The sequence below is a fragment of the Podarcis gaigeae genome, assembly GCF_964106915.1.
Source record: "Podarcis gaigeae genome assembly, chromosome: 10".
In the NCBI taxonomy this organism is placed as follows: Eukaryota; Metazoa; Chordata; class Lepidosauria; order Squamata; family Lacertidae; genus Podarcis; species Podarcis gaigeae.
Window position 1 is genome coordinate 52728106 of NC_139686.1, and position 25123 is coordinate 52753228.

At 38.8% G+C, this 25123-nt stretch overlaps 1 protein-coding gene across 20 annotated transcripts in view; it reads left to right on the plus strand.

Moving 5' to 3' along the window:
• Positions 1-25123, plus strand: part of FOXP2 (forkhead box P2) — a 350478-nt gene that overhangs the window by 209125 nt on the left and 116230 nt on the right. The window lies entirely within an intron of this gene.

Below are 25123 nucleotides of genomic sequence, written 5' to 3' on the forward strand. Positions count from 1 at the left end.
TGATTTAGGCCAGGCTTAAAGAGATGTATATGTGAGTGCTTGTGCATGCCTGACAAATATAAACGAGCAATTCAGCTTATTTGGTTTCCTGGTCACCAAACAAAGCAGGATACGCATGACTGGAACTCACCAAAGTCTTTTTCTTTGATTAAAAGCAGTTATCTGCATGTGAGCAAAGTGTGCAACTTGGATAGGCGTTATAGTACTTGGAGGGCTTAACCTTTCACCGCATTGTCTTGTATTTATTTAAATATTTGCTATCTGCACTTTCATAAGGCATTGTACAGAGTACAAAAATATAATACCACCACTCCATAAATATCCATAAAACTTAACTAAGAACATTAATAATTTTCCAGCAAAACTCCTTGAAGCCATTGTTCTCCATGGAGTCATTGGGGAAAGGCAGGTAGAAAAATACAAGTACCTATCTCCTCACCCCACCCCATGCTGCCTGTACCCTCTGCAGCTAATAACAGCTAGGTGGGGTATTATGAGTCAGGGGAACAGTGAGCGCAAGTGAATTATTCTCTTTCTCTGCAACTCCAGTCAAAATTGGAACCCATTGTGGCTGCTTTTAACCATCAGAGGATCTGAAAGTGAATCTCCCAGGTCAAATTTAGTTTGTCCCTTTGGCATACGGCTTTGGGGGTACTCCTGGATGCATCTACTTGTTTATAGTATTTCCATTGATTTACAAAGACAACTCTGAATAATTCCTAAACCTAGAAAAGCATTCTTGCCGGGTTATGTACCTTTAGGGAATCATTCCCCTAGAGACATTAGATAGAAGAAACACTTTTACATTATTTTGCTTTTGGACCATTGTATGAACACTAGGATTAAGCAAGTATTGAGATTACTTTATTTCAGTTCATGATGTTATTTTTTAATAATGTAGGGTGGTGAAGCTCCGGATGAAAATAGGATACAAGATAATAGAAGCACAGATACTATTATATAAACCAATTTATTTATCCCAGTGTAGTTCTAAAAAAGTAGAATAGTGTAGAATACGCTATTATTTTATTAACAAATGCATTAACATCTACTTGAAATATATTCTCATGGTGCCTTTCAACATTTTAATGCAGGGTTTGTTAGTCCACCATCTTAGCAGTTCTATATAATTGAGAAATTGACCTTCCTTTAAGTCATTTAATATGCTTCCACAAAATCTGATAATCACTAAGGTGATTTTCTACTTTCAGTTTCATTGAGGACAAACATTGATGCATGCACATTTTTCTCCCCTCTAGTTCTAAAAGGACAGTTCTTTGGGTGCACTAAAGTTGATGTGTTAACTTTTCAGCGCCTTCATCTTCTTAAACTGTAAACAATATAAACGTTAGGCTTACTGGGGAAATAGACTGTGTCTAGTCACAAAGTCGGTGTCATGCTGAGAGTATGCAGTACCTTGGACAGCTCCAGTGAGCCCTACTAAGGCTGCCAGAAGAAAAATTGTCTCTGCATGGAGCAAAAGCTAACTGAAACCTTATGTAGGCTGATAAAGTGTGGTAGGCTCTGCCTCCCTGAAGGGGCTGACCATTTAAAGGGCCCTTACCTTATTTTGTAGCCTTTGGCTTATGAGACACTGCTGAGACAAAAGTTCTCTGGGGGACTTACCTGCTGTGTCATAGGATAGTGGCAAGGCTGTGTCCTCTGGCCGGGAGGACCATGAATAAGGTATTGGAAGTTCTCCCTGCACTCAAAGGGAGTAGCCTGAACCTCACCCAGGTACTCTGCTTTTGATTTTTCTTCCTTTACTTAGATCCTACCTTCCTCCGCTTCTGTCCTGTATATTACTGTTAAAGTTAAAGGACCCCTGGACAGTTAAGTCCAGTCAAAGGCAACTTTCGGGTGTGGCACTCATCTCACTTCAGGCTGAGGGAGTTGGCATTTGTCCACAGACAGCTTTCCAGGTCATGTGGCCAGCATGACTATTTTCATAGCACAAATTGGGTTAAAGACAGTTTAACCTACCAAAGGTGTGTTCAACCATCCTCTCAGCACCCAATCATCACCACACTTTTTGAATTTTGAGACTTTATGCATAATATGCTTAGATGTTTGAGCCAATTTTTGGAATATGTAATGTGAAGTACTATATCACATTATGCACTTGAATTGCCAATTGTATTTTTTGTCTTAATAAAATAATTAATTTAAGCTATAGGAATGGGAAATTAATTTTATTTTGCAGCATAATGCAGTAAACATTTGGTAGAATTGCTTGGTAGGCCACTTTTTGCTAGGAATTGAGGAAAATTTTACCTTAATTTCATGTTCATTATGTAATAAAAATAGGGTTGCCACCCAATTAAAGAAATATTAGCTGGTTGATCATAAGAGTTTTAGTTGATCTATCAGCTAATTAGTCAATTTAATATGCAGAAAAAAATAATGTGAGAAAAACAATAGCAATAAAGGGAAAAACATATTTCTTTGTTTCTATCTGAGGCATGCATCGTAACAGCAATAAACTATTGTAGAAGAGGTATTTGTCTATCTGCTTCATGTATGAGATAAAGCTATGTACTTCCTGCAGTTTTGATATGTACTTATAAGCAGTTCTTTTTTCCTAGGGAAAAAAGTGTCAGTACTCACCAGCAGACAGGGGGATGAGGCCAGCATGTGGCATGGCCTGATGGCAAGGTTGGGGGGTTGAGGTGTGTTAGCTGCTTGAAGTTCCCTTGCCTACCCATCTATCAGGATGCTGCCACCCAGGTAAAAAGGCCTCTAGAACGTTCCACCAGGGAAAACAAACAAACAAACACTGCTTATAAATAAGTGATTGTGTGATAGTCTGGCATTGTCCATGACTAGAATGTGTCACCAACAGCTTTCTACTGAGGTAAGAATGTCTTTTACCCCAAAAGGATGCTCCATCCTGTCTTTAAATTGATTAATCTAGCTGTTACAGAGTAAGCGTATGTGGCTGTCAAGAAAATATTTTATTAACAATTTTGCCAAGCCCTAAAGACCACAACCTATGCCTTCCCAGGTGCTTATTGAGAGTGTTACAACTGAGTATAACATATGTTGAGAAGGTGGTGCCTCAATACTCTGGGTAACAACAGTCTTGGAGAGTAACATAGGAACCTTTCCTTGACAGGAAAAGATCATGGAAATCAAGCCATGTTGTTTAAAGTGGAGCTTCTGCCTCGTATACCACTCCCTCATTGTGTCAAGTAGAGCATTGTGAGGATAAGAACCAGAATTTTCTGATAGACTGGAATAAAAAGCTCCATTCTTGTAACTTGTGGAAAAGAGGGGTTGGGCTCTAAGATTCCCACAGAATTTCCTTTCTAAGATACACAAGTGCCCTTCTCTAAAGAGTCTACTTTTAATGCAAAGTTTCCTTTATCCAAAGAGGTTTCTTAGGACTTTGATAGACGGAGCAACAGATGATGATGGTGGTGGTGGTGATGATGATGATATTGCTCCTGCTGTTCGTTTTCTATTACTTTTTCTGTTTTAAGTTTTGTTTTTAGATGCTGTTTTATGAATAACATTGTGCATTGCTTTAAGCACTGTTGAATAAAACAGTGTACAATGCTGAGTAACAAGATATCTTTATAAAAGTGTGAACCACCAGATTATACTCAGTACCCTGATTATAACAAGCATAAGGCAGCTGATATCATAACCTCAAGTCATATGATGTATGTTATGAAAAGTGGGTCATTACAAGCATCATAGGAACTTCGGTAAAGTTGAGAAACAGGGCGTTATGTTGGATAACTAACTTTTTTTTTAAAAAAAATCTTTATTCTCTTTGGAGACCTCCTCTTTTTTCCCCAACCTCTGTTTCTGTGCTTTCAAGGGCACATGCAGAGGAAGGACACAAGGTACTATTGTCAACAAAGTCCTTTATAGTTAGATCTCTGTTTGGAATAGTACTTTTAAAGATATCACCAGAACTCTAAAAAATATATAAGTGAAAGGAAGAACGAAATGTACTGGCCATCTGAGGACAGCAATCGCTTCATCTCTTGAGTTTTTGCAGGAGCTTCTTTTGGTTTTATTTCTTCGATGTAAACCTAGAAAAGGAAAAAGTATGTGCTGGAAGCTCTAGCAATTGTAGGGTGTTGCTATTTCAGACTAGTATTTGGAAACAGTAGATTTTGGGTTGTACAAGTTGGTTTCTTGTGGACAAGGGCAGGAACTAAAGGTGAATTTAAGATTACTTTTGATTATATATTGATGACATTTATAACAACATATGAGAACCTTATGTGAGTGTAAGTTTAGTGCAGAATTTAAACTTTATTTGTTAATTTATCCTCCCCCTCATAATTGACTTATGGCATAGTAAGAATATTTTCAGTATAGATTATATGCTTTGTTTTTTTCAAATCTGTCTGATCACATGAAATATTAGGCTGTCTAGCTAAACTTGTGGTGACATTCTATGCATTCCCCCCATGTGCTGCATTCATTCTCCAGATTGTATCTGAATTCCTCGTAAGGAAGCAGCTTCCATTTAGAGTAAGCAAATGAGAATCAGTTCACATGTTCAAAATAATTCTCAGTATGTGCAGCTATGTTGCTTCTGGAGTTTTGAACGTGAAGGTGTGAGTTTAACAGCCTTGAGAACACGGTGTAGAACTAAAAATCCAGGTCTTGGGATTTCAGAATTGTTTGCAATGAATTGGGAAATGAAGTTTTCAAATGCTTAGCATTTACTGAATTTCAAATTATTCCCAATAACACCTTGTTTTGACTAGACCACTTTGGGGGTGATATAATGTAGAAATCTTGTTCACGTACAGAGTCTTCCTGTTAACTGGAAGTTCAATAGCCTTAGGTCTCTTTATCATGAAATGATTTAGCCTGCATACTGTATTTGAAGGCAAAGTAATAGATTAAACAGGTATTAGAGCAGGGGTGGGGAACCTGTTTGCCCATCAGGTGATGATGCACTACAGCTTCCATCCTCTCCAAGCAGCAGGTCACAGATGAGAGTCCCAACAACATCTGAAGGGCCACAAGTTTCCCATCCCTGGTGCAAAATAAGACATTAAATTGGGCATTTTAGTTGAAAACCCCCTAAAAAGATGAGGGAACTTTCTTTAATGCTTACAGATGCTCTTAAAAGAATGAAGCAAATCTATTCACAGCAATAGAAAAATATCAAGCAATAAGAATACAAAGCCATTAAACTGAATTAAATAAAAAAACAACTATGCATACATAGTGCAAAACCAGCAACAACTGAAACAAAATTCAAAATAATTTTGACTCAAAGATCTTTCCAGAGAGACAGGACTGAACCTGACATATAAATATCCAAAGCATTGGATCCTGGATACTATAAGAAAGGCATTCCATAAAAGTATACGTTGTGTAGCAAAAATAAACTAACATTAATAATCCAGCTTGTGTTGTATTGCTGGTATTAAAATATAGAATGGGAGTGTGTCAGAAATAAATTGAAATAATCAAGTTTAATCTTAGGAAAGTATACTTTTGTAAAAATGGAAGGTCTAACAAGAATTATAGGCCTTTTGAGAAAGAGTTTTCTAATGCCCTCAGCCATTATTTCAATCTGTATATGTTGAATCAAATCTCTGCAATACTGCAATATTTTATTTATTTAAAATATTCATACTTTGTTTCTTAGCTATAGTTACTGAGGCAGTTCACAGCATGAATTAAAATAATATCAACAGGAAAGTGCAATGATCAAAAAACCTAAAAATCAACGTTAAAAAATATGATAATACAGCAGTTGAATCCAATTTAAAACAGCCACAGATCAGAGAATTAAACCCCATCAAAAGCCTGAGACAATAGCAACATTAATATGCATGAAAGATGATATTTAAATACTTCAAGGGAATTTCATAGATGAGATGTTGCAAACGAGTAGTCCCTGTCCCTGTTTTGTTTGTTTGTTTGTTTGTTTGTATGTTTAAAATATTTATTTGCTGTCCACCTGCCAGACTTGCCCTATGGCAGATGGAGAAGATAAGGATCTCACCCTGATCTGAAACATACCAGAGCAGTTCACAGTACACAACACAATTCAAATTCATATATTAAAATATTAAAACCACAATAAATTTCCAAAAACTGAAGCCAAAATAATTCAACCTGAGCTGGGAATTAACAACAAACAAATACCTGGCTAAGCAAGTGGAGGTGCTGAAAACTCATCAGAGTTGGAACCTGTCTTATTTTAAGTTGTTATTATTTATTAACTATTATTATAGTTACTTTATCTTGCCCAGGGCAACCCAGAGCAACTCACAACAAACAGGTTGCCAGCTGCTTCACTTTAGGAGATGGAGCACTCTGAGCAGGGCCTCTGATGATGTTCTTAATAGGCATGTTTGCGTGGGAGCAGGCAGACTATCATGTACCCCACCATTCTTAATCTGTTAATAGTAAACTATAGACTATGCCACACTAGCAGATATTGTAGAACTTTCCCTTACCGTTTTTGCCTGAAGCACCGGCACTCCACAATCTGCTCCAAAGGCCTCCCTACCCCTCTAGAACAAGTTTTGTGGGTATGCTGGAGAGGGAGAGGAAATGCCATTTGTACAAGTGGAAGTACATCACACAAGTAGGTTAGCAACGCTAGATGTTACCCTAGGAGTCCTAAAACATTCTGCAATTTTTCTCATAATAAACAGGGCCTCCCCCAAAGTTTAGTGAAAACAAATTAAAAATTGTCTCTTTCTCCCCACTCCTCCTCTCCCTAAAATTGCTTTTGCCTCATTGGGAAAACCCACATCATACTCAGCACAGCACAGCAGTAGACCCTTAGTCAAAAGCTTCACCATAATAATTCCCAAAGTAGAAGCAACCTACAGTTTTCAGTGCTAAACTTCTTACAAAATGCAAATGTGTGTAGTTTACTGGACCCAGGAGCATGTTTCTGTAGTTCAAGTAGTGATGATAGCCTTGAGTATATTTTAATACAGTTCTTTGAGCATGCAATTCTTTTGATGACTAGCACAGTCAACAAGCAGGGGCTGGAGGAAGTACATTCTCTGGTTACCAAACAGTTGTGCTAAATAGTGGGATTGTGATAAACAGCTTCTGTTCTTTAATTGATGGCTGCTTGTTTGAAACCTGCTCTGCTCTGTTGCTATTTGTGGGTTGCATGTAAGTGTCAGTGGTGTCCCTCTTCTGGAATGCTCTGCTCTGTGCCTCAGGCTATATCTCTTCCATTCCTGAAAGTTTTCAATTTTAAGTGGCCCATTGCTTGTTAACTTTAAATTACCGTTGCTTAAATTGGAAGCATTGGAGATCCTAAATCTTGACTCTCATGACAAAAACAAAACCATGACAACTGCTCGCTTTGCAGCCAGGAAGGCTGCTCTCATACTCAGAGCTAAAAAAATTATTATGCTAAATAAGATGCAAAATAATGTGGCACTACAATCTTTAGCCAGATTGATAAGTGATGTGCAGGAATATGATGGATGAACAAGTAAACAAGTCTGAATTCCACTAAATGCAGTTTTGGATAACCCAATATATGCTTCAAGTACAGAGCATGCACTAAAGCCAAGGTCTGAGGTTACTTCTTCAGCCAATTTTTGCACTTTCGAAGATAAGCATGATATTCAATTAAAATGTTGCCTGCCTCTTCAGCAGCATGTTTTGCATTCTGTCACAATGCTGTTATGACACTATAGACATTTAGGAGCTTCTTATTATAGCTATTTTAGTTCCTGCTAAGTTTTTTTCTGGACTTCTCCCAAGTTTCAACTCTTCACTCTAAGCTTGCCTTTGTAAATTGATGTGATTGGAGGTGCCTCAAAATATTCAACATGCTTGTGCTCTATTCACGTTCTCCTGGGATTATTCAAGGGAACTGATGAAGTAGCCTATAAAAACTAAACTTTCCGTTTATTCGTTTTCTCAAGACTCTTACCATTTCCCTTTCGAAACTAAGTGAATATGGGCAGAATTTGCCATTCCCAATCTATAATGCTTTAATAATAAGAAACAAACAAATATCAATTTGTAATTTATTGGGACACCTTTGTGGGCCCTCAAGTTATTACAAACAAGCCATGTTTAGTAACTGATGTCTGCTCAGTGAAACTTAAAGGATTACTGTGGCCGGAATGGAGGGGATTGGGGTCTACTACTGCTGGACTTGATTGATTGATGTTTGGTTTTATAAAAATATTTAAAGACAGCCGCTCCTCATGCAAAATCCCAGAGTGGTGTACAACAAAATATACAAAACAGTTAAAATACAATTTAAAACCATACGGAATGATTATAAAAATAGTCCACCCATCTTAAAAGCTTAAACCACTGAAAGGCCTGTTGACACAATAAAAGTCTTCAATACTTTTTCTTTAGGTTAGAAGTGAGGATGCCTGCCAAATCCCTGCTGGAATACCTGATTTCTAGTCAAAGCCAATTAGTTGTCCCACATAGAATCATAGAATTGGAAGGGACCCTGAGGATCATCTAGTCCAACCCCCTGCAATGCAGGAATACGCAGATGTCCCATACAGGGATCGAACCTGCAACCTTGGCATTATCAGCACCACACTCTAACCAACTGAGCCATCCTGTCAGGGGTCATGGTCCAGAAGTTAACAGCACTCCATGACCTCAGTGATGGAGCTGTGATATAAGGGTTTAGGTTATCCTTAAAGGTATCCTAATTGTTTAGGGCTTTGTATGTAAATACAAGACCCTTGAACCTGGCTCAGTGGTATATGGGCAGCCAGCACAGATGTTTTAACAATGGTGTTGCATGCTGTTGGCTGCCTGACCCCGTCAGCAGTCTAGCCAATACATTCTGCACTACCTGCAGCTTCTCAATCAGGCCCCCAAATAGCCAAACATAGAGCACATTGACAGATGGATGAAGCCTGCTTGAAGCTGAGTTGCTACCACAGTCTGATGGCCCTTTTGTGCCATGCCTAAAGGACCCAGCCGGCCCCCCACCCCCGCCCAAGTCCAGACTCTGCCTGGTTCAGTGTTGGGTTGAGCAAAGAGTGATAACCATAGCCTGTTATCCTTTTTGTCAAAAAGGAGTAAAAAAGATTTCAACTTTTGCAGTCAAAATCTCGGTAATTCTAAAATTTGGCAGCATGACTAAAGTAAAGGTAAAGGGACCCCTGACCATTAGGTCCAGTCGTGGCCGACACTCATCTCGCTTTATTGGCCGAGGGAGCCGGCATACAGCTTCCAGGTCATGTGGCCAGCATGACTAAGCTGCTTTTGGCGAACCAGAGCAGTGCACGGAAACGCGGTTTACCTTCCCGCCGGAGCGGTACCTATTTATCTACTTGCACTTTGATGTGCTTTCAAACTGCTAGGTGGGCAGGAGCAGGGACTGAGCAACGGGAGCTCACCCCGTCGCGGGGATTCGAACTGCCGACCTGATCGACAAGTCCTAGGCTCTGTGGTTTAACCCACAGCGCCACCCGCGTCCCTGCATGCAGCATGCAGCATGACTAGCAACAAGCATATTCAGAGGCTGTAGGAACATAAGAAACTGACCCAAACTGAGTCAAATCATTGGTTCATCCCACCCAGTGCTTTCCACATTAGCTGATAGTGATCTTCCGGGGATCTACTTGGGCATGGTGGAACCCCTTCATACAAAGCATGCACTCTCCCACTGAAGAAGTAATTTATACAAATCATAGAAGCATAGTATTTTAGAGCTGGAAGGGACCAAAAGGATCTTCTAGTCCAACCCCCTGCAATGCAGGAATCTTTTGCCCAATGTTTGAAGCATTTGTCAACATATCCATTCTCAGTGTGACTGTAATTTCCATTGTCGTTGCTGTCACATTATAGATCTGTTTATATGAACTTTGCACAGCCAGTGAGCATTGTTAGTGGAATGCAAGATAGTCGTACCCTTGTTACAGCAGGGAGGAGTGAATTAGAAAACACATAATTGTGACTGAGCCAGGGAGGTTAGGAATTCAGAATGCTGTCCATCCAACATTCACCTGATAGTTTTGGCATGCCCTTAATGGTTACTCATCATCATCATCTGTAAAAGCTGTTGTATAAAATAATAATGAAGTAATAATGGCTTTCAGGGTTGCTTGGTGGATAAATGAAGTAAGGTTTGAAAGTACATTGCATATTAAAAGCCTTAAAATTACCAATAGACATGATTTTCTGTACAATACTCCATGAAGTTTAACTGTCCTTGCTTTAAAAAAATAGCATTTATTTCAGGAGTATACAAAAGAACAAATACAATATATTATGTGCTTTGATAGAATTTCTTTTTCTTCTTTTTAACTTTAATTTCATAGTAAATGAGTACCTTTAATGAAACAGTATCCTAATTAATTAATATTGATATGCTAGTATTTGTATATTCCTCCAAGGGATATGCAATTATTACCAGTCTTTCCACCAAACATACTGAAGCTTTGTTTCCTTCTCTTGTCTTAATTCTGACATGGCAGCAAAGAACAACATACAGGCACAAGCCCACAGCCTTCAGAATTGAATGACAGCAGCCTGCCCTTTCAGCTTCGGCTCAGAAGGAGGGACAAATTGTAAGGAGGCCCCTTTCCTCTGAGTCCTTGATCTGAGAGGAAGAATACCCCATTGCACAGTAAGGGAAAGAACTGGCCTTGGAGAATGTGTGACTCAGGTGTTCATTCTCTGTGCCTAATTTGTCTCTCCCATTGGGTCCTTAAAACTGTGAGGGGAAATATCCTCTTGCAATTTAAAGAGTGATGATGAACTGGAAGAATGGTCCTTGAAGGCATTATCTAAGCCAGTTCCCTCCTCTCAGCCTCAAAGATTGACTTTTTCAGAGGCCAAAGCTAGAAGAAAATAACCCTCCCCACCTTGTCCAGCCAACACAGTTTTGTGCCTTTAGTGCTGCAGTTCCAGGGTGGAAGGTTGCTTGTTTTATTTATGCATTGAGCCCATCAACCTCCCACAATGGCTTCATGCATGAAGAAAATAAGAGCAAGCTCACACAGCTCAAGAGTGGCCAGGTATCAGGTGTCCTGCTTAATACTGGATGGTTTGGTTTTTCTAGAGCTTTCTGGACCCGTGTCCTCTTTTCCTAGATGTCTGTAAACCATGTTCAAGGAAGGGGGTTCCAAAGTAGTCAGTTGTCAGTGGCTTTTTCTTTTGTTAATGTAATAAATCAGAAAGCTGGCAGCCCTGCTGCTACTGCTGCCACAGTGTACTACTACTACTACTACTACTACTACTAATACTAATAATAATAATAATAATAATAATAATAATAATAATAGCAGCATCTAATGCTCCTGGGAAATGCCAGTACACAATGACATACTGTTGTTTCCCTTTCCTGGGACATTGTGTGGAAAAGCAAATGGCTGACATTTGTCATTGGAATTGGAAAGGATGGTACATCATCATGTACACTTCCTTCCCAATAGCATCTGTGTGTGTACCAACTCTCCACCATCCAGTCCCAGGGTGGGTTATCTACAGCTCCATACAACAAGTAAAACCATGTACTATGTAAATATTGCTAAATCATAAATTAAATTAAATCAACAGCATTCAGAAGGAGCGACAATGTAACAATTTGTGCAGTGTGGCAGCAGAACTATGCAATTTCACCTATTTCCCCCTACCCCCTTTGTTATTGATGACGTCTCTCCATAAGTCTCTCTGCAGGAAATTGGCAAGTGGCTGAAACAACTCATTGCCTCCACCCCAAATGTCACATCAGTTGAGGGCTGCACATTCAGGACAGTAGTTCCCAGCTGGTGGTCCATGGACCCCAGGGGGTCTGCGTAACCCACCCAGGGTGTCAGCGGCCCCTTTCACATAACAAAAACTACCATAGAGATATTAATTTTTTCAAAAGCAGGGAGTGCATGGCTTGGTTTTTGAAAAATGGGTTCTGCATTGGGAACCACTGATTTAAGAGATAAATTGCAGTGTATATAAGCATTAGTCTTGGACCTGTAGAACTTGAGCTTGGATAGCCTCCCTTCCTGCTTAGCCAACACAAGGAGCCCTTGATTGGGATGAGTATCCCTTCCTATCATTTCTCTGCAAAAGATCATTTTGACAGTAGAGAAAGGCTGATTTTTCATTACTGGAAAGATAGTGAGTAGACGAGGATTTGGACACTGAAAAAGCATCTACTGCTAGCCCAGTTTCACCAGCACACCCTCATCAAACAGATCCCTTTGATGGAAAGGGTGGGTCTTCTGTTTCACCATCCTAATTCCAGGATGGAAAATGAGTCACTCATAGCAAGATAATAAATTGCCGCAAAAAAGTTGAGGTGTTGTACAGACACTCTGTAAAAAAAACCCACAAACCTGTTTTCAAAGTTCTTTTTATCACAGATTGGCGCAGAGAAAATAGAAAGTGTATTTCATTTTAAGCATAAAAGCTTTTTCTGTAAAATACATTGCTATTGTATTGTGCATACATTAGCATCTTACATACAGAGAAAAATATATTAAGCTGCAAATAATAATAATAATATCCCCAAACAATTAAAGTAAAAAATGTTCTGGTAATTAACTATTATTTTTCACAAAACTAGTCTAATTATGTATCAGTCATGCTGAAATGAAAGGTCAATAACTACAGATGCATAATTTCCTTCTGATAGATTGCTGTTTGAAAATAGGTTTATGACAATTATGTGATTAATTTCCTTTTATTAAATAGCATTATGAAACTTCATGATGCATTCATCTGTTTATTACTGTTTCTTTTTCTGTTTAGTTAGAATTTAATGGTGGATGCAATCTAACCACAGTAGAAAATCTAGATAAGCTAGACATTGCCTTTTAAAATAGTCCCCAATTGCATGTTAATTCTGTAGTGTCTGTGAATTCTGGGTGGTGAATAATCACACACACATTCCTTTTCAGTCAACAACCCCTCATCTGTATCAGAGCAAATCAGCAATTCATGTTCCCTGTGCTGGATAAGTAATAGTATTGTGCATTGTTCCTGAGAGGTGCATAATATTTCTCAATATTAGCTCCCAGCCTTAGTTTGGAGCTTATACAACCAAGAAGAATACAAAAAAGCTAAAGATTATGAAACACTTTACACAATAAAGGTGATGTATAAAGTGGTGTTTAAACTGATAGTATTTGCCTCCTTCACAAGCCTTGAATCTTTCTGTTACATATCAGCCATCTAACCGTAAGATGCTCTTTAACATGGTAAGTGCTCCTAGTTCTGAGCATAGAAAATGAATCGGCAGTCAAAAGAACTTACAAAAATATACATTTTGATTGCAGAATGACAGATATGTTTTTGTTGCAATCATTCATCACTATATTTGTGAACTTCCCCTAATATTTCAATTGACTAATTCACAAAGGCAACAAGAAAGATTTTAGCTGATAAATTAGACAGGGGAGAGATGTCCTACGTCTTCTTAAACCTATACTTTTGTTACATTGTCACCTTTTAAAGGAAACTTACAGAGCTTCCATAAGCGACTAGGGTTTTATCCTCTTTAAAAAGGTAAAGGGACCCCTGACAATTAGGTCCAGTCATGGCCGACTCTGGGGTTGCGGCGCTCATCTCGCTTTATTGGTTGAGGGAGCTTCCAGGTCATGTGGCCAGCATGACTAAGCCACTTCTGGCGAACCAGAGCAGCGCACGGAAATGCCGTTTACCTTCCTGCCAGAGCAGTACCTATTTATCTACTTGCACTTTGACGTGCTTTTGAACTGCTAGTTTGGCAGGAGCAGGGACTGAGCAACGGGAGCTCACCCCATTGCAGAGATCCGAACCGCCAACCTTCTGATCAGCAAGCGCTAGGCTCTGTGGTTTAACCCACAGCGCTACCCGTGCCCCGTTTTCCTCTTTAGAGAGCATTTAATGATGAGTTCAATCTAACCTCAGCAGAAAATCCAGGTAGCTTGTTTGGATTTATTAAATTTGTGTATCTCTTCCCACTGAAATGTGCCAAAGCGACTTACAAGCAACTAAAATATAGTAACTGATTACCTAGCTAGATCATTTTCTTTTAAAATGGTCCCTGATTATGTATTAATTGTATGGAACCAGTGGTGCTTAGGAAAGTTTGCTTATTTTATAATAAACATTATTGAACAGTGAGTTACAGAGGCCGATTCAGGATACTGTCTATTTATGTAGTTCCATTGATGTCTGTATCCTTTGAAGCCTACAGACTTGAATTGGCTTTGATTTGCAGTACATTTGCCAGCATTTCCAATTGTTCTGTAGAAGAAAGTTGAGAGCAAGGTGGTTTGAGGACTTGGACTCGCTGGGGAAAAAGGAGGGTGCCCTATGCCTTTTCCAGATTGGCTACAGTATTTCACAACAGAAAAATAAAAACACAGTACACATGCCACCAAATAAAATAAATTTGAATTGAAACCACCGCAGAAGACTGGCCCAGGTTAACCAGATATTTATCAGAAGGAGAAAAAGGTGTACTGTAAGCCCTCTGAAAACATTTTGAATATAGTTGTAGGTCTCCTATGTGAGATAGATGTATGACTTTTTTGCTAGCTCCACCAGATTCTGTCACTCTTGTAAGATGTGGATAGTGCATTGGCTTGTTGAATCAGTGCAAGCACTTTCTGGTTCAAGAGTAGTTTCTGGTTTCAAGCAGTGGCCTATCAGTTGCCTTTCTTTTCTTTTTCTTTTTTTAATGCTTTATTAATTTTACAAAGAAAAACAATCACCAAAAACAATACAAACTCAATACAAATTGCCAAGAAAAAAAATTAGATTCATACATAACAGATTCCATTATGACTTCCAATCATCCTAGTGTGGTTCCTAAGTTACATTTTCGACCGCACACTTTCCATTGTGTCTCCTAAATTGTCTCAGTTGTAATTGGTTTTGTAAAATTTCCTACTATCATGCAGGGGTCAATCCAAACCTGCCAAAGAATTTAGATTTTTACAGTGTTTTTTTAGGTATACTCTGTAAGTATCCCATTTTCTATTAAATGTTTGTTCTGTAACATCTCTAAGTCTTCCTGTCATTCTTGCTAACTGTGTATTCTAGCATTTTCATCTGCCAGTCCAACTTAGTTAGGAATAGATTCTCCTTTCCATTCTTTTGCTATTAAGATTCTTGCTGCGGCTATTGCATACATAAAAATTCTCCTTAGACTTTTTGGAATATTGTTACTCATTATACCCAGCAGAAAGGCTTCAGGCTTTTTTTGGAATGAAAATTTAAACATTTTCTGAAGCTCACTATATATTATATCCCAAAATTCTCTCTCTTTTTTACAATTCCACCACATATGGATTATCGTGCCTTCTGCCTTTCTGTATCTCCAACAAATGCTTGACCTGGTTTTATACATTTTAGCCAGTTTTGAAGCTGTTAGGTACCAACGGTAAAGCATTTCCATCAAATTCTCTTTCAAATTACAGCACACGGTGAATTTCAAGTCCTCACTTCATAATCTTTCCCATGCTTCCATTTGAATGTTGTAGTCAAACTCTTTGGCTCATTGGACCATTACCGATTTTACTTCCTCCTCCTTGACATCCCACTCTAGGAGGAGTCTTTACATTTTAGAGAGTGGTTTTTCTTTAATTTCAATTAATTATTTCTCGAATTTTGATAGTTCTGTGGAAAAGCCCTTCTTTTTGTCTTTTTTGAATGTCTCATTTAGCTGGAAATATTGTAGCCAGTCTGTTAAGTGGGTTCAAATTTCTTCATTTTTTTTTAGCTTCAGCCTATTTTCCTTCTCTTCCAATAAAACTTTGCAAGTTGCCCAATTTCCTCTCATGTTTTTTTTCTTGACGGAGAATGCTTCTATTGGGGATAGCCACCATGGTGTTTTAGGTTCTAACATGTCCTTATACCCACACCATGTATAGTGGCTTTCTTACCACATGGTTCAAAAAACATTTGTGGACTTTAACCTTTTCATAGTCTAGATAAGCATGCCCTCCGTACCAATTATCAAATCCTTCCAAATCTAGAAAACCAGTGTTTTGTAACATCAACCATTCCCAGATACAGGAGAGACGAGCCGCCTCATGGTATCATTTCAAATCTGTCAGTGTGCCTTTCTGGTCCTCAGAGGCACACTCCCATTTTAAAGCCATCTAAACTAGTGGGACATATCACATTTTGAAGCAGTGAATTATATTTATGCAACAAGTTAAAGCTGCATTGTGTGAACATGCTTTTGCTAAGTCTGTCCTGAGCCTACTGTCAGTCAGCTTCATTAGATAGCCCCAAGATCTCAAATTGGGAATTGGCAGGGAGGATTGTCTTCATTTTCTCATTGTTGCTTACTGTAGTATTTGTCCACTTACATTTGCTTTTAAGCCCTATTATCTCTTTCGTGCTATAAAATAGATTCTACAGACTCTTAATTACAGTTGATATCTTTACGACTAAACAACAACAACATCTTTCTATTCTATCCTCAGTATTCTGTCATGATAGCCCTATCCAAGCATCCTACCACTCCTCACACATGTGACTCCCATTGTGCGAAAGGAGACTTGGGTGCACACTTCCTGATCCCCTTCCCTCCTTCCCTCCCATTGCTGCCACCATTCCCACATCCCTTCACAGTGGTGTTGCACCAGAGGGAGTGGCTCTTTTCAGAGGTAACAAGACATTTGAAACACTTTGTTTTTCTTCCCCATCACAGACTGGGAGGTGCTCCTCCTATCCTGGCACTGTGATGAATAGCAAAAACAAAGCTTTCCTCCTTCCTTATTACAGTACTAGAGTCCAGGGGGGCCTCATACCTTAGTACTTTGTTAGGAAGAAACCCTCCCTCCTAGGCTGAGTGAATGGCTGAAGTGTGCCTGCCCTCTGGAATGTGAGAGTGTATTTGCTTGTCAGCCCCCAACTTCATTTGGTTGTTTGCTTGTCTTCCTGTTTGCCTGTATGTGTGGGTGTATATTCTATCGGTCTATATGTGTGGGTGTGTCTGCATCAGTCGTGTGACTTTTGGCCACACCTAATGCTGGCATGTGGCCCTAGCAAGGTTGATTGAACCACGCACAAATTTCACTTGCCCTCTGACTGTCCAGTGCTTTGGGAATTCCTTGAAACCTACCTGTAATTTACCATTCTGAATATTTAGGAACACACTAGACATTATGTTAAAAGCATTTTTTTAACTAACATGCTTAAAACTGGCCATGCTTTTAAAAGAAAGGAAACAAGTAGTTTCAAGCGTTCCTGATTCTTAAGCAGGATGGCAGATAGGGAGAGGAGCAAGTCTTTCCTCCCATGCACATTTCTCCTGAAAGCCCCCTCTGCTGCCAAGCCTATTGTTTGACACCAGAGAGTCTGTTTGCTGAAAACACCGGCTTGAGGGTTAATATTTGGTGGAAATATGGTGTAGGAGCAAAAGGATTTATTTTCTTTTAAAAACCCACATACCCTGGACAGTGGCTACTATCTAAAGAAAGAGAGATGACTAGTTCAAAGCATTCTATTTTGAATAAGCTTTTAATCCAGCAAGAAGTTATGCCCTCACTGTCACCTGCAACTTTCCTTTCTCACTTTTCTACCTCACATTGGAGCATTAATACAAGTTCCACCAGAGACCCTTGGGGACCCCTCCATTTATTTCCCTCTATTGTGATGTTGTTCATTTATTTATTTTTGTGGTGCTTTCTGTTTTTGAGTAGCTATTGATCATTAAGGAGACCTATCCTCTGATCCCATGAGTTTGATGTTGTTGTTTCCTTTCCCCATGAGCTGCTGTTCTCGAACTTTGTTTAAAAGCTTTCTGAGTCCCAGTAACATACTGCACACCAGTTCAACAGATCTGTTGCTGAAACCTGTCATCTGTCTATTCTAAAAGCTCTCCTTTACAGACACCATATTGATTCTAGTATGGCATCTGTTTTCCCTCTGTCAGGCTGCATTCACACAGCAGATTATTCAGTTTTCTTGACATTTCTCTAACTGCTAATTTCCACATTATATTTTAGCTTTCACACGACATAAAAACCACTTCCAGAAATATAGTGGAATATAGTTCAAGGTTAGCACTCATTTCCATGTTATTTGCAAACTTTTTTTTTTATTCTGGAAGCCTATTACATGGAAATGTGCAGTAAACGTGCACTGTATCCACTATATTTCTGGAATTGGCTTTTACATTCTGTGAAAACTAAAATATAATGCAGAAATTAACAGTTAGGAAAATGTCAGAAATACTAAATGGGCCTTTGACCTGATACAGCAGGGCTCTGCTTATGATAAATCGCAGGTTTTGTGGGCTATTGTACATGTTTTGACTGCACTACTTTTATTAGTATTTACAGTGGCACCTTGGGTTAAGAATTTAATTTGTTCCAGAGGTCCGTTCTTAACTTGAAACAGTTCTTAATCTGAGGTGCGCTTTCGCTAATGGGGCCTCCTGTTGCCGCTACACCGCTGGCACGCGATTTCTGTTCTTATCCTGGGGCAAAGTTCTTAACCTGGAGCAACCACTTACTGGTTAGCGGAGTTTGTAACCTCAAGAGTCTGTAACCCAAGGTACCACTGTAGTAGGGCTAGCGATTACTCCAGGTTTCCCAAATCTGGTATACTTAAAATGTTTTAGACTACAACCTCCCATCATCTATTACCATTGGTCATGCTGGCTGGGTTTAATGGAAATTGTAGTTCAGATATCTAGAGGGCACCAGATTGAGGGACACAGGGTTAGGCCAACAAACCCCCAAATTTTCTAGATCCTTTGAAGAAGATAGTTGGCCTTCTAATGTTATGGAGTGTATGTGTGTTGTTTATCTTTTGATAGACAATTTCATGTTTGAATTCTTGAAGAACCCTCGGGGAATGACATCAACTCAGTATAGTGTTGGTTTTTTAGTTTGTTTAACCATTCTAAAACATTATCCCTTTTTGTCCTCTATACTGCAATTACTGTGTGAAATTAATTGTTTGAGTGTGAGTAACTTTGCAACATCTTGTTTTATTAGGACTGATGTATATAATTCGTTTATATCCCAGTAGGTCCCCTGTTTCACTGGTTTGTTGTCCTACAACACATTGGCTGGTTGTTTGATTTTTGTGTTTGATTTAAATAAATGTTTACTATGAGTGTTTGTATCTCTGAACATAAGAACTGTATCGGATTAGGCCAATGATACCATGCAGTTCAACACCCTGTTTCCAATACTGGCCAGAAGGGCAACATTGGTCAACCAGGAAACCCACAACCAGGGTCTGAAGACAAACATTTTCCATTTGTTTGCCCTTGAGCAATTGCAGTTCAGAGATATTTTGCTTCTGAACTTGGAGGCAACATTTAGCGGTCTTAGCTAATAGATGTGATGGCCACTGGAAGAGTGTATTTTGGAGTACAGTATATATTGAATACTGCAGATTATGCTCAAAGAAGTTTACAACAACCTTGCTGTCCAGTATTGGACCCTTATTTCATGCTTGGACTTGGGCTGGAGTTGAGAGAGTACAACAACCCACAGTGCTATTTTTCCCCCCTTTTATCCCTCAATAGCAGGTTGGGCTGAGGCGGCAGTGTAGTTCACTGTTATACTCCTTTGCAGGTTGGAGGGTAGCTTGCAGCAGCCATGTACTATAGTTTATTGTTAATACTGCAGGCCATAGGTGAAACTGAGGCTGCTTTGGACTCCTAGTAAAACAAAAACAAAAAAACCTGAATCTCTCAAGTTGCAGCAAAGGTCAATTTTCTTAAATTGCTTCCACACAGACCTCCTCCTCATAGGCCAAATCAGGCATTCAGAAGCCTCATGCTCCATTGACTTTCATGCAGACTGGTTGCACTTTAAAATGCTCAGAACATAATGAGCATGTTTGTACTTGAAGTGGAACCCAAGTTAGAGTACCAACCCCTGTTTTTGTCTTTTTTGCTTCTTCAGCCATAAGCTCAGGTAACACACACTGGAATACACTGCATTATTTTCTTGTGGGGGCCTCACTTGTATTTTCTCTGAATTGTAAAAAAGAAAAAAAGAAACACCTGACATTCTTTGATCATTTTGTAGAATCTCTTGAACAATTCTGGATGCTTTACCTTTTCCCCTTATTGCTTTGTCACTCAGGCTGTGATGCTTTGTTGCTGGGCTTCCCACTTGCTCACAGTCATTCTTGTATTTGGAGCTTTGCAGGTACACACTGCAAAGTAACAACCAGAACTTTCTTCTCTGTATGACCGTCATTAACATGACTCTGTGGTCAGTGGGAATGAAATGGGAGATCACACTTCCTCCACACAGATCTCCTGTAAGGTCAAACATGAGGGTGGGGCAAAAGCTGCTGAACCAGTTCTGCAGCAAAGAAGCCACTCCCACTGATGCCAGTAGTAGCTGGTGCGCAATGCGAAAACTCAAAAAAGTCAGCATAAAACTAGTCTCAGAAATCCCGGAGCAAAGGCTTAGAAGTAGTGTTATTAATATAAGTCTGGATGAAAGAGAGAGAGAGCGCGCTCATCACCAAGCAGGCAAGAAGCAAAAATACTGGTTTAAAAACCCACCTTAATGCAGATCAGCCCAGAGTTAGATGGACCCATGATCTGACTCACTATAAGGCAGCTGTATGAGTTCATATAACTAATCCTCTTTCCCCTTTTAAATTAAATTTGACTGGTATTCAACTTTCTGGGCAATTATTCACTCACATAGATGCTGAATTTGATAGTGTTCTGGTCACTGTTTCCAAGTGGTTTGAGACATCTTGCGCTATTCTTGCTTAAAAGAGCCTATTTTTACATTATATAGTAAAAGTTAAAATATTCCGTAACAAAATGGAGAATAAAAATAATCTCTTATGACAAGTCTTCCCCCCCCCCTTCCTTCTGGTTATCTGTAAAGTATACGCCCATTGTCAGTTTAACAGGGTAGTGCTTGTATAAACATTCTTGTTTCGCCTGTTCCATGTAATAGTTTCTTGTATCGTATTTCTTCTGACCCCGCTATCTGAAACCAATTATAGGAGATCCATTTGGGCTGCATCTATTTTCATAAGGAGCCCAGGCAGCAGAGATGAATATCAACATCAAATATGATTCTGAGTGCTTTGTTATTTATGTTTCAGAGAGATTTTGTAGCCTTCAGCTCTCAAGAATGTGTCACGCTGTGCTGTTTATACATTGAAGATATTAATGGCCATAGATGTCATTTTTCATTTTAACATCTCAAATGCAACAGGCTGATAGGTTAAACATTCCTGTTTTTAACGAAACAATATGAATGACATCTGTTTTCTTTTAGAAAAAAAATCGAAAAGGAGGAAAACAACATATTTATAAAATAATTCAGTAATTTGTATATATTAAGCAATTTCAGTCCTTCTTAACACTAAAAAAGAGGTGTAATTAAAACATGTAAAAATGTAGCTCCTGAATATGCACGTAACAGGAACTTGTATGTATACACAGAATCTCAGTAAGACTTAGCTGTAAAATCCAGAGAATCACACTGGCTCCTAAGATTTGCAAACCTGGTTAAATATATTATTATTATCTGTTTAAGGTTTTACAATTATCAAGAGTATATCAGTTTATTTGTATGTTGCTTACAAGTTTAGGAGTCACAGCAATATTTACCCGTAAATAGTGTGCAGCAATGTGTTCCCAAAGCTACATGATCAATATTTTGTGTAATATTGCCTGTTCTGGACACCTGTTGTCCAGAATGGTATTATTACTTTAATCCAAATCCTCAGTGGCTTTATTGTTTTAAGCTGTCACATGTTCCATACTTTTACTGAATTAGATTACTTTGTTAAGTAAAAATGCTACTTAATTCCACACAGATGTTTTTGGAATTTGGACATGACCACCTCACAAACCTCTAAACTGCTACTCATTTCTAAACTGCTCGTTTTCAGTGAAAAGTTGCAATTTGTTTCATCAACCCATTTTGCAAGTTTTTGCTAATTGCGTTAAAGGGCAGACAGATCTTCATATAAGTTTACAGAATGGGAGACTGGACCTTCTCAGTACAGTACTGTAATAGTGCAACCCTGGACTTTGGAGTGCTTTCCCCAGGAAGGCATGTCTGGCGCCAAGTTAACTATCATTTCTGCACCAGGAAAATCATTTTTATTCTTCCAGGCTTATGGGCAGCTTTAATGATAGCTACTCAATCCAGGCTTCAGTGTGAGTTTACTGATATTATATGCAGTTTTAATGCTTTTCTCATGTTTTCTTATATTAGAGACACTGTAAATTGTGTTGAGCCCCCCCCCCCGCGTGTAAGTATATAATTCTTAAATGATACACAAATCTTACCAAATCAAATTATCCTCAGTTTTGAAAGATGCACTAATTCTATCATATGCTAAGCAGCGACAAATTCCATACATCATTCATAGCTCACTCATTTATCATGGATTTAATATGAGTAAGTGAATTGACAAAAGGAGAATTTAAGGTACTCGTCTTTATTTGTTTACCATACATACTTGCATAGTTTTATTTGTATGTCTGCTTTCTATAGTTCATACCATGCTCAAATTGGCTTACAGCATGAAAAAATACATTACAACATAACAAAAGCAGCCATGAACAATAAATAAAACACCAGAAAAAACACAACCAAATTGGAACAGCTCCCAAATAAATCATAAGATCTAAAATAAAGATACAAAAATATCAATAATAGCAACAACCCACGCAACAGAAACACTTAAAGCCCAGCCCAAGAGTCTACAACCGCAATCTGTATTTCTTACAGTATTCTAGTTGTCAGCATTTCATACAAATTTAACATTTTAATTCACATTTAGCGATTGAACACACAAGTTTAAGACAGGAGAAGGGTCTCCTTTTGCATGTAAAATATCCCAGGTTCAGTCCTTGGGGTTCCAGGTAAGAAACCCCTCCAATAACATGGAGATCCACTTTCTGTCAGTGGTAGAGCATCATTCCACACCCTGGTGTCCCCCAAATGTTCTGAACTACAAATTTCATCAGCCACAACCAACATGACCAGTGGTCAGGAATGTCTAGAACATCTGGAGGGCACCAGATGAGAGAAGTTCTGAGCCAGGTGGACCAATGATCTTTTTTAGTATAAGGCAGCTTCCTGAGGGGCTTGTGCCATGGTTGTTCTGCTTTCATTTCTTACATGCACATTGCTGAGACTGGTTCCTTGTTTTGCAAACCAGGAATTGCGGTAAACCACTGTACCAGATCAAAGGGATGGAATGAGAAGCTGTCAGAGGTTGTGTGCACATTACAGTTTACTCTGCATCAAATGTGTTCCATTGCTAGGTTTGGAAGCCACATACACACAATATTAGCCACATCCATATTGATGCTGTAGCTTCTTGAGAAATGCTGCTGTTTGGTGCATTTTCCCCTTCCATCTAATTAGAAGACGTAAGCCATATTCACTTTGCAGTTAAGCCAAGGGGTGTACGTTAGAGACACCAGCAGATAGGTGCACATGCACAGATGACAGCTTCATGAATAGGTGTTATGGGGGAGCTTTCCATGGGTGGGGAAAGCAAACAGGTAATGTGCATTGGGGTATAGACACCTCTTCCTCCTCTGTGCTTTGCACGATGCAAATGTGACTTGCTGCCAATGTATACATAGCCTGGGAGACAACCTTGGCCATATTCTTCTCCTAAAAGCCCGCTGTCCCATCCCTTGATGGTGCTTCCAAGCCTCCACAGTACTACTGTAAACCTATAGCTACCACTCTGCAATCTAAAATATTTTTTGGCTTAATATCTCTTTAGGCTCAGGAATAAATGAGAGGCCTGCCTTTCCTCAGCAAGCTTTGTGATCCTCTTTTAAAATCTGTTGCACTTGAATTTAAAGCAAGCTAGGGTGGTTTCGTAGGGCTAATACTTGTCTGCAATTACTTGAAAAACCCAAAAAAACAGCAAGAGGATTGTTGTGGGTATGCTTCAGCCACGTACTGGTGCCTTTTACAGGCAGACAAATCTGTGTTCTTAGGAGCTGGCGATAGTGCGTGCAGTTTGTTTACTTTGGTTTGCTGTGTCTGCGTGCTTTCTCAGAAAACTTGTATGGAGCCAGACTGTAGCAGCCCTCTCTCTGTCTTTTCATAATTGATCAGGGGATGACTGCTTTCCCTGAGGGTTAAGACGTGGCAACTTTTTCTGTTTGCTCAGCATCTCAATGCAGTAGTTCAAACATTGTTCATACCAGCTGGCAGTGTAATGCCATATGCACATCTTGTCAAAGCAACTGTTGTCATGGCTACTAGAAACTATCTTTAAAAAAGCAGCTCATTTGAGTCTAATCAAAACTATACCTTTCTTTACCAGTTTGGCAATTTTAGGGTGCATACTGTTCAGGTAATCATTGCTCTGTATTTGCAAATAGTTTTCTGTGCCAGTTCTACAGAAAATAAAATAAAACGTACTTTTAATATTTTCAGATCACAACGTAGCAACTCACTGGATTTGTTATATGATATAAAAGTGAATGAAGGAGTCTTAGTAGTTTCTTATAGTTGGTTTTGAAGGGTTCCTTAAAAAAAAAAAAAAAGACTTTACTGTCCACATTAGTTGTTCCGCTTGTGTAGACCACATTTTAAAGTTAGCTATTTTCCTGGTAATTGGCATCTTTCTCTTGTGCTCAGTTTTGTTTTACTTAATTCAAATGAAAAGATTTTTTTAATGCTATATTTTGATTGCAGTGCTATCACCCACAGAAGCTAATCTGATTGGCTAGGTAGTGATTTCTTTGTTCTCAGAGTTTACGAAGAATGCAAATGAAAGCCTCTTAATTTTATTTGGCATTAAAACTCCACTTTATTTTGTCAAACGAGAGGTTTCCCCTTGAATTGTAAGTACAAAAAAGTGTTTTTAATCTTCAATGAATATCCTTATTAATTCACTTTCAAGATAATCTGATGTTGATTTGTCAAATTTAATTACAGCTTCCGGTAACACTTGAAGTCTACTGCTTTTGCTTAAAAATTGTAATATGAAAATGCAAATTGAATGATGATTTACAAGGGTGTGAGCATTTTAGCTGAACACTTAAAGACAAGTTCCTTGTGGAGATGAGGCTATTGATGCGGTTTATGATTTTTCCTCTTCAAGCACTTTATACAAATTAATGCTATTTCCTTGAGGATTTGTTGCACATATATACTTTTTCACAATATCTCGCATAAGTACTTTCTGTGGAATTTTCTTGGTGTGTTTAAAGAAAATGGGAAGTCTTCTGTTTTCAGATTGTATAAGGGAA